We start from the raw sequence: 7040 nt of genomic DNA on the forward strand, positions 1-7040 counted from the left end.
CAATATTCTTAAAAAAAATAGTGGACTAACACAGAAATACTGAAAAAAACATATTCGAGTGCATTTTTTTTTACCCACTGTACTCAGATGGTTTCAAATTGCCAAAATTTAGGATTAGAATATATATAGTAAATGAACTGCATTTATTAGAAACAAGCTACCTCCCAGAGAAATGCCTACAACCACATAGCACAAACCAATGAATACAAACAGCCTCATTTATACACATCATCATTATCATCATTCTCATTTTAAAATAATTTAAGAAGTCATTAGTTAATGTAAATAGGAACACAGTACTCCAGAAATCTCATTTGACAGCGAGTAAGACTAAAGTTCAAAAAAGACAAAAGTCCTACTTTGAAAGAACAAAAATCTAGTTCTTAAGTGTCTAGAAACAAATTTATATACACATTTTTAAAGTATCACTTACTTTCTATTTTGTACAGATAACAAGACTAAGGTACAATTTAAAATATTATAACAATGATATTAAATCAAGAGGACCCTATAGCTATTAGCTCAGATAAAATATATTAAAAGATACAGAGCAGGCGCGTGTGCGTGTGTGCCCAAGATCCCGAGAGGAGAATGGAGGAGGAGGGATTGCCGCATGGCCATCCCTTCTGGGGGGGTGATTTCTCACTTTCTGTCTCTCTATCTCTCTCTCTGTCTTTCTGGCAAGTGCACGCACCCTATAGCGAAAATCTCTCCAAAATCCAAAAAAATTCAGAGAACACAGGCCAGTCTGGTAACCTGGAGGTTAAGGGAGCTTGATCCACATGTCCAATCCCAGTTAGGATCCCAGCACCAACACTGGGCACATGTGTGTGTGTGTGCGCCTTAAATCCCAGCAGGATGGACTATTGGAAGAGAAGGGAGCACAGCGTGAGTGCACCCCACTAGACGGTACGTTTTCCCTTTTCTCTCTCTCTTTGCCTGTCTCTCTCTGACACGTACGTGTACACTCTGGCAAGTAAGTGAATAAACAAACAATACAGAGAACACGTGAGACCAAACCTTGTGTTCCTGAAAAACTACACACTAATAGGGGTCTCCGTACCAACACCAAGGAGACCACATTAGACTGCATTATGTATTGTAGTTTAGTTTTAAAATGGATGACAGAATATAAAAATTTAGGGAGAAATGGAAAATACAGGGTTAATATGTGTTGACTGCAGTATTTATAAAGCATTAAGAGTTAGCTTACCCTGTGAGCTACCTCACAGAAGCCTGAGAACAGTTTTTTGTTTTTCTTTTGTTACCTTTTTGGTTAAGTACTGTAATTATTCCCTTTAAATGTGAGGAGAAGCAGCGTTTGCAGGATTTTGTGACTTGGAAAGTGCAGAGCCAGGACTCTCCCACTCTGCTTTACTCTGCTCTAGCACCCCCTGCCGCTCATGGACTTTCAGGTGCCTCATCAGTGAAGTAATTTCTGCCTTTCCTACTTCAGAGGGTGACTCTAAGCCTACAAGAAACACTTTACATAAAGACATGCGGTAGGGTGGAAGAGACCATATTAAAGTACAGTTCAGGGAAAATACTTTTTAAATCTGAATCTTAACAGAAACATTTAAAAATATTTCCCATATGCCAGGTGTGGTAATTAATGTACATAGATTAGCACATTGTATTCTAACAACTATTACATAAATTAGGTACTGTTGTCAACTCCATTTACAGATGAGGAAATCTAAGCAGAGAGGGAGTATTGTCAGTCCCCTCAATGTGCAATCTTAATCACTACGGTGCTCAATATGCATATCTTTTGGTCATTTGCAGAATATCTGCTTCATGAAAACTGCTATGCTGGGTCTGCTCTATGGCACTGTGGTGATGCACTGCTTAAGAAAGGCTGCATCTGGGGCCAGCAGATGAAGTAGCAGTGCATCGCTGGATTCCCACATGGTCAACCATGGTTCGAGTCCTGGACCAGAAGGCTTGAAACTCATGCCAGGTATGTGTGTGTGTGCCCAAGATTCCAAGAGGAGAATGGAGGAGCATAGCCATCTCCCCCAGGGTGTAATTTCTTACTTCCCTTCTCATTGTCTCTGTCTCTTTGTCCTTCCAGTGAGTGCATACTCCCTAAGGCAAGAATCTCTATCAGAGAGAGAGAGACTGGATCCTATATGGCAACCACAGTTCAAATCTCCAGTTCAGTCAAGGTTGAAACACACCACACACATGTGTGTAGGTGCCCAACATCCAAAGGGCTGGAGGACTGAAGAAAGGCCATCATGGTATGACCAAGCCCTGTAGAGTATACTCATCTCTCTCTCTTACATGCTCTAGCATCGATGAAATTATTAATGATTAAAAGGGATTTTTAAAAATAACTCTAAAAAAGAAAAATTGGTATGCTAACTCCTAGAAAGGGAGAATGTTGCCAATAATGATTAATAATCCATGATTGTCCCTCTCAATAGACATCATAACTAACAGTAAAGATCACTGCAGAAAAGTGAAAGAGGAAAAGGCTAGGGAGAAAGAGCATTCCTGAGATCGAGCAAGTCAATTTTACAGGTAAGATAAAGGAGAGGGGTTGCAATGAAAGGAAGGTAATGATGGAAGTGAAACAAAGCATTAGGGTCAAGGGAAATGTTTTTGTTTTGTTTTTTTTTTCTTTTGTTTCTCAAGGCTGAAATACTATTGTAAGTATGAAAGTGCGTTGGGGAGAAACCAATACAGATCAAGAGAAAACACGGGGAACTGGAGACAAGAGCAGAGAATAGGTTTGCTGTATATCCGGGAAGGTGTGATAAAGTCCATGAGTGAAGGCGCTATATTATTTTGAACAATGTTATGAAAATAAGTTATCACAAGTTATCTCTCACATTTATAAGAATATGCATATACACATACATACATATGTGTTGACTTATTTACTCCCAAATGCACAAGAAAAATACATGAAAATACACACTATGTAGGAGACCACTGCAGAAAAGTGAAAGAGGAAAAGGCTAGGGAGGAAGAGCATTCCTGAGATCAAGCAAGTCAATTTTACAGGTAAGATAAAGGAGAGGGGTTGCAATGAAAGGAAGGTAATGATGGAATGATAGGTAATGATACTCACCCAGTTATCCCTTGTGCTCCCCTCCATTTCTCAGACCCCCCCTACAATTAGGTTGAGGACCTGAGATTAGATTCTAACCAACAGGATGTAGGCAGATGAGGTGGGAGCCACTGCCAGACCTGGGCCTTAAATTCCTCCAGCCTCCCTGACACAGTGCCTTGGGAAGCCTGTGCACAAAATGGCAGAGCTACAGGTGCCCTGTCTGTCACATTGTCCTGTGGGAGGGGACAGTCTATCAAGTATGAAGCCACTGAAACTCCCACATTTGATACTCAACAGAGCCCAACCTATCTGGTTATACTTACACCAGTCTAAAATATTGACTGTGTCTGTCGTTGTGGAAGAAGGGCTATGGTATCACTAGGACTTTCTCTTTCAATTTTGTGTCTGTATTTTTTAAAGATTTATAATGAGCTTGTGTTACTACAGTAATTAATAAAGCAAAACGTATGCCCATTTTTTAAGGAAAAAAAACTATTAAAGACTTTGGGCATAACTATTGGGTTGTAGGAAAAGTCATGATGTATTTTTCTTTCTATGTCTTTCTATACAAAAATGTGTCGTGACTTTCCCAACAACCCAATATTTAAGTGCTAAAAGTCCTCTACAGTTCCATTTAACTAAATCAGATTAGGACTTCATCCAAATTACAAAATAAATGTAGTTATAGCCCTAAAAAGGCAGCATTAAGAGGATTTCTAAAAAGGCAATTAAAACGTGAAATTCCAACATAGGTTCTAAATAATTCATGTAAACTTTCGGATGGGGAACCAGATTTTCAGCAAATTATACTATCTCCAAGTTTATCACTATCCCCTTTATCTAGTCTCTAAACCAGTTTTTACCAAACTCTAGAATTTCAGTTCTTGGAGGGCCAGCAGGTGACATGGTAGTTAATGTGCTGGATTCCCACATAGCCAACCATGGTTCAAATCCTGGACCTGGTTGCTTGAAATTCACACCAGGTATGTGTGCATGCATGCTCGAAATCCTAGGAGGAGAATGGTGGAGAAAGGATTATGGCATGGCCATCACCTCTAAGGGGTGACATCTTACTTTCCTCTCATCGTATCACTCTCTCTCTCACTCTCTAACAAGCACACACATCCTATGGTAAAAAAAAAAAAAAACAACTTAAAAAAAAAAAGAATTTCAGTTGTGGATCATGTATTACAAATCACTTCTGATTAGAGTAATCAGTAAAGGGGCCAATAGATGGCGTGGTGAAGGCACTGGACTCCCATATGGTTGACCACAGTTTGAGTCCCAGACCCAGCAGCCTGAAAATTACACTGGGCATGTGTGAGTAGAGGCCAAAAATCCCTGGGAGAGAATGGGAGAGAAGGGATTGCAACATGGCCATATCCCCAGGGAATGATTTTTCACTTTTCCTTTCACTGTTTCTGTCTTTCTGGGGAGAATATGTGCACCCTGTGGCAAAAATCTTAAAAAAAAAAAGAAGAATTAGTAAGTGAGAGACAGACAGAGAAGCTGGGGAAAGAAAAACCAGGTAAAGCAATGAACATTTGGGGAGTTTGTAATGAAGTTAAGCAAAAAGAAATATAAGACATCAGAATGCCAACCAAAAGGCTCCTTAACACTCCCTACCATGCTCAGCTCAGAGCCCATTCACCTGGAATCAATCATCACCTCAATTTCCTTCACTGCTACTAGGTTGTTGGGAAAGTCATGGCACATTTTTCTGTTTTTCGGTGCAAAAATGTGTCATGACTCTCCTGACAACCCAATATTAATATTTTACCTGTCTTCATGGGCTCATTTTGCTTTTATTATCTCCAGCCATGCAAGCCTCACAGCTTTCTTTCCTTGGCTCCTTTTCTAACTCCTTACCCAAATTACACAGTCCACCACTTTGGCATAATTATCATGTAAATGTGCAGGGATCACAAATTTATATATCTTACTCGGATCACTCTTGAGCTCCAAATTTGAAGAATCAACTTTCCCTATCTCAATCAATGTGTCCCTCTCACAATTAGTGACACCAATATCCACCCATAAGCTGGAAGCTATCTTCACTACCCACTCCCCTCTCAATCCCCTCCATCCTCTCCCGCTCTTACTGCCTCAGTACAGACTCATCATCTCTTCTCCAGAGCACTAATAATAGCTTCCTCATTTTCATTCCTGCTTTCAGCCATAATACCCTCCAATTCATCCTCCATACATACAATAAAAATATCTTTTAGTTTTGAATTATGGAATTTAAAATTATCATTGTATTATTGCTTTCTAATTTAATTTCATAGTAATTAGACAGTACATTTTGTATAATTATAATTCTTTGAAGTTTGTTGATTCCTTATTTAAAGAAGTACTATGTGGTAAATTTTCAGGGTGTTTCATATTTGCTTAAAAATAATGCAAATTCAGGACCAGCAGACGGCATAATGTTTACGTTGTTTGACTGCCACATAGCCAACTGCAGTTCAAGTCCTGGACCTGGCAGCTTAACATTCACACCAGGTGGGTATGTTTGAGTGCCCCAAATCCCAAGAAGAGAATGGAGGAGAAGGATTGAGCATGGCTATCCCCCTGGGGGGGGGGGGTGATTTCTCACTTTCTGTCTCTCTCTCTCTCTCTCTGGTAAGCACATGTACCCTATAGCAAAAATCTCTCAAAAAATTTAAAAAAAAAAAGAAAAAAGAAAGAGAGAAAATAATTTAAACTGTTTAATTGGTAAGGGCACTGTTGTATATTTACTAATAAATCAAGGATGTTCATTGCATTGCTCAAATCAAATACTTGATATCCTCATTGATACATTGGATCATCTGGAAAGTCATGATGCATTTTTGCATAGAAAGACACAGAATAATAACGTCACGACTTTCCCAATGACTTAATACATGTATGCATATATCTATATAAATATATGCATACATTATTTATTTATTGCTGAACCATTTGAAAGTAGGTTTCAAACAATATGACATATCACCCTTAATTACTTCATTATGTAGTTCCTAAATAAGTACATCTCTTGCATACTCACAATACCCATGCAAGAAACTTAACACTAAGGCAGTATTTTCTAATATGATTTTGTATTAAAATTCTCCTAATTATCCCCCTCCCTAGATTTATTTTCTTAATCTACAATCTAATCAAACTTCACACACAGACACATACACACACACACACATTTATATTTATTTTTATTTATTTATTTATTTTAGGTTTTTGCTAGAGGATATGTGTGTTCACCAGAGAAAGACAGAGACAAGAGAATGAAAAATTAAGAAAACATCCCCTCGGACAGAGGGCCTTTTCTCAATACTGTCTCTTCCACACTCTTCTTGGACCTTTGGTTACACACACATGCATACCCAGCATGTTTTTTTTTTTTTCCAGCTGCCAGGTTGGGGACTCAAACAAGCCACGTGGGATCCACACCATCTGTTGGCCCCCACATACATCTTTTAGATCAATTTTAACCTAGAACTTCTTGCCTAATATGGTAGCCAACAGCATACGATTACTGAGTGCTTAATACAGCTACTCTGAGTTAAGATAGGCAGTCAGTAAAGCATACATTCTGAATTTCTAAGATTTACTACAAAGATGTAGGTTATCTAATTACTAATTTTATATTATGTGTTTAAGTAATAATATTTACTACATTAGAGTAAATAAAATGTAACATTGAAACTTCACCTGTTTCTCTTTACCTTTTTTAATTTTTTTTTTGAGAGTTTTTTTTCACTATAGGGTGTGTGCGCTCGCCAGACAGACAGAGAGAGACATAGAGACAGAAAGTGAGAAATCACCCCCTGGGGGGGATGGTCACACAGCAATCCCTTCTCCTCCATTCTCCTCTAGGGATCTTGGGCATGCACGCACATGCGCCCGGCGTGAGTTTTAAGCCACCGGGTCCGGGACACGAATCGCAGTCGACTACGTGGGAGTCCAGCGACATAGCCATTGCGCTAACTGCTGG

The 7040-nt window shown here is 39.0% G+C and overlaps 1 protein-coding gene across 1 annotated transcript in view; it reads right to left on the minus strand.

Annotated features, from left to right (window-relative positions):
* Positions 1 to 7040, minus strand: part of IQCM (IQ motif containing M) — a 472102-nt gene that overhangs the window by 302950 nt on the left and 162112 nt on the right. The window lies entirely within an intron of this gene.

This window comes from Tupaia chinensis, unplaced genomic scaffold, assembly GCF_000334495.1.
Source record: "Tupaia chinensis unplaced genomic scaffold, TupChi_1.0 Scaffold139871_1, whole genome shotgun sequence".
Taxonomy (NCBI): Eukaryota; Metazoa; Chordata; class Mammalia; order Scandentia; family Tupaiidae; genus Tupaia; species Tupaia belangeri.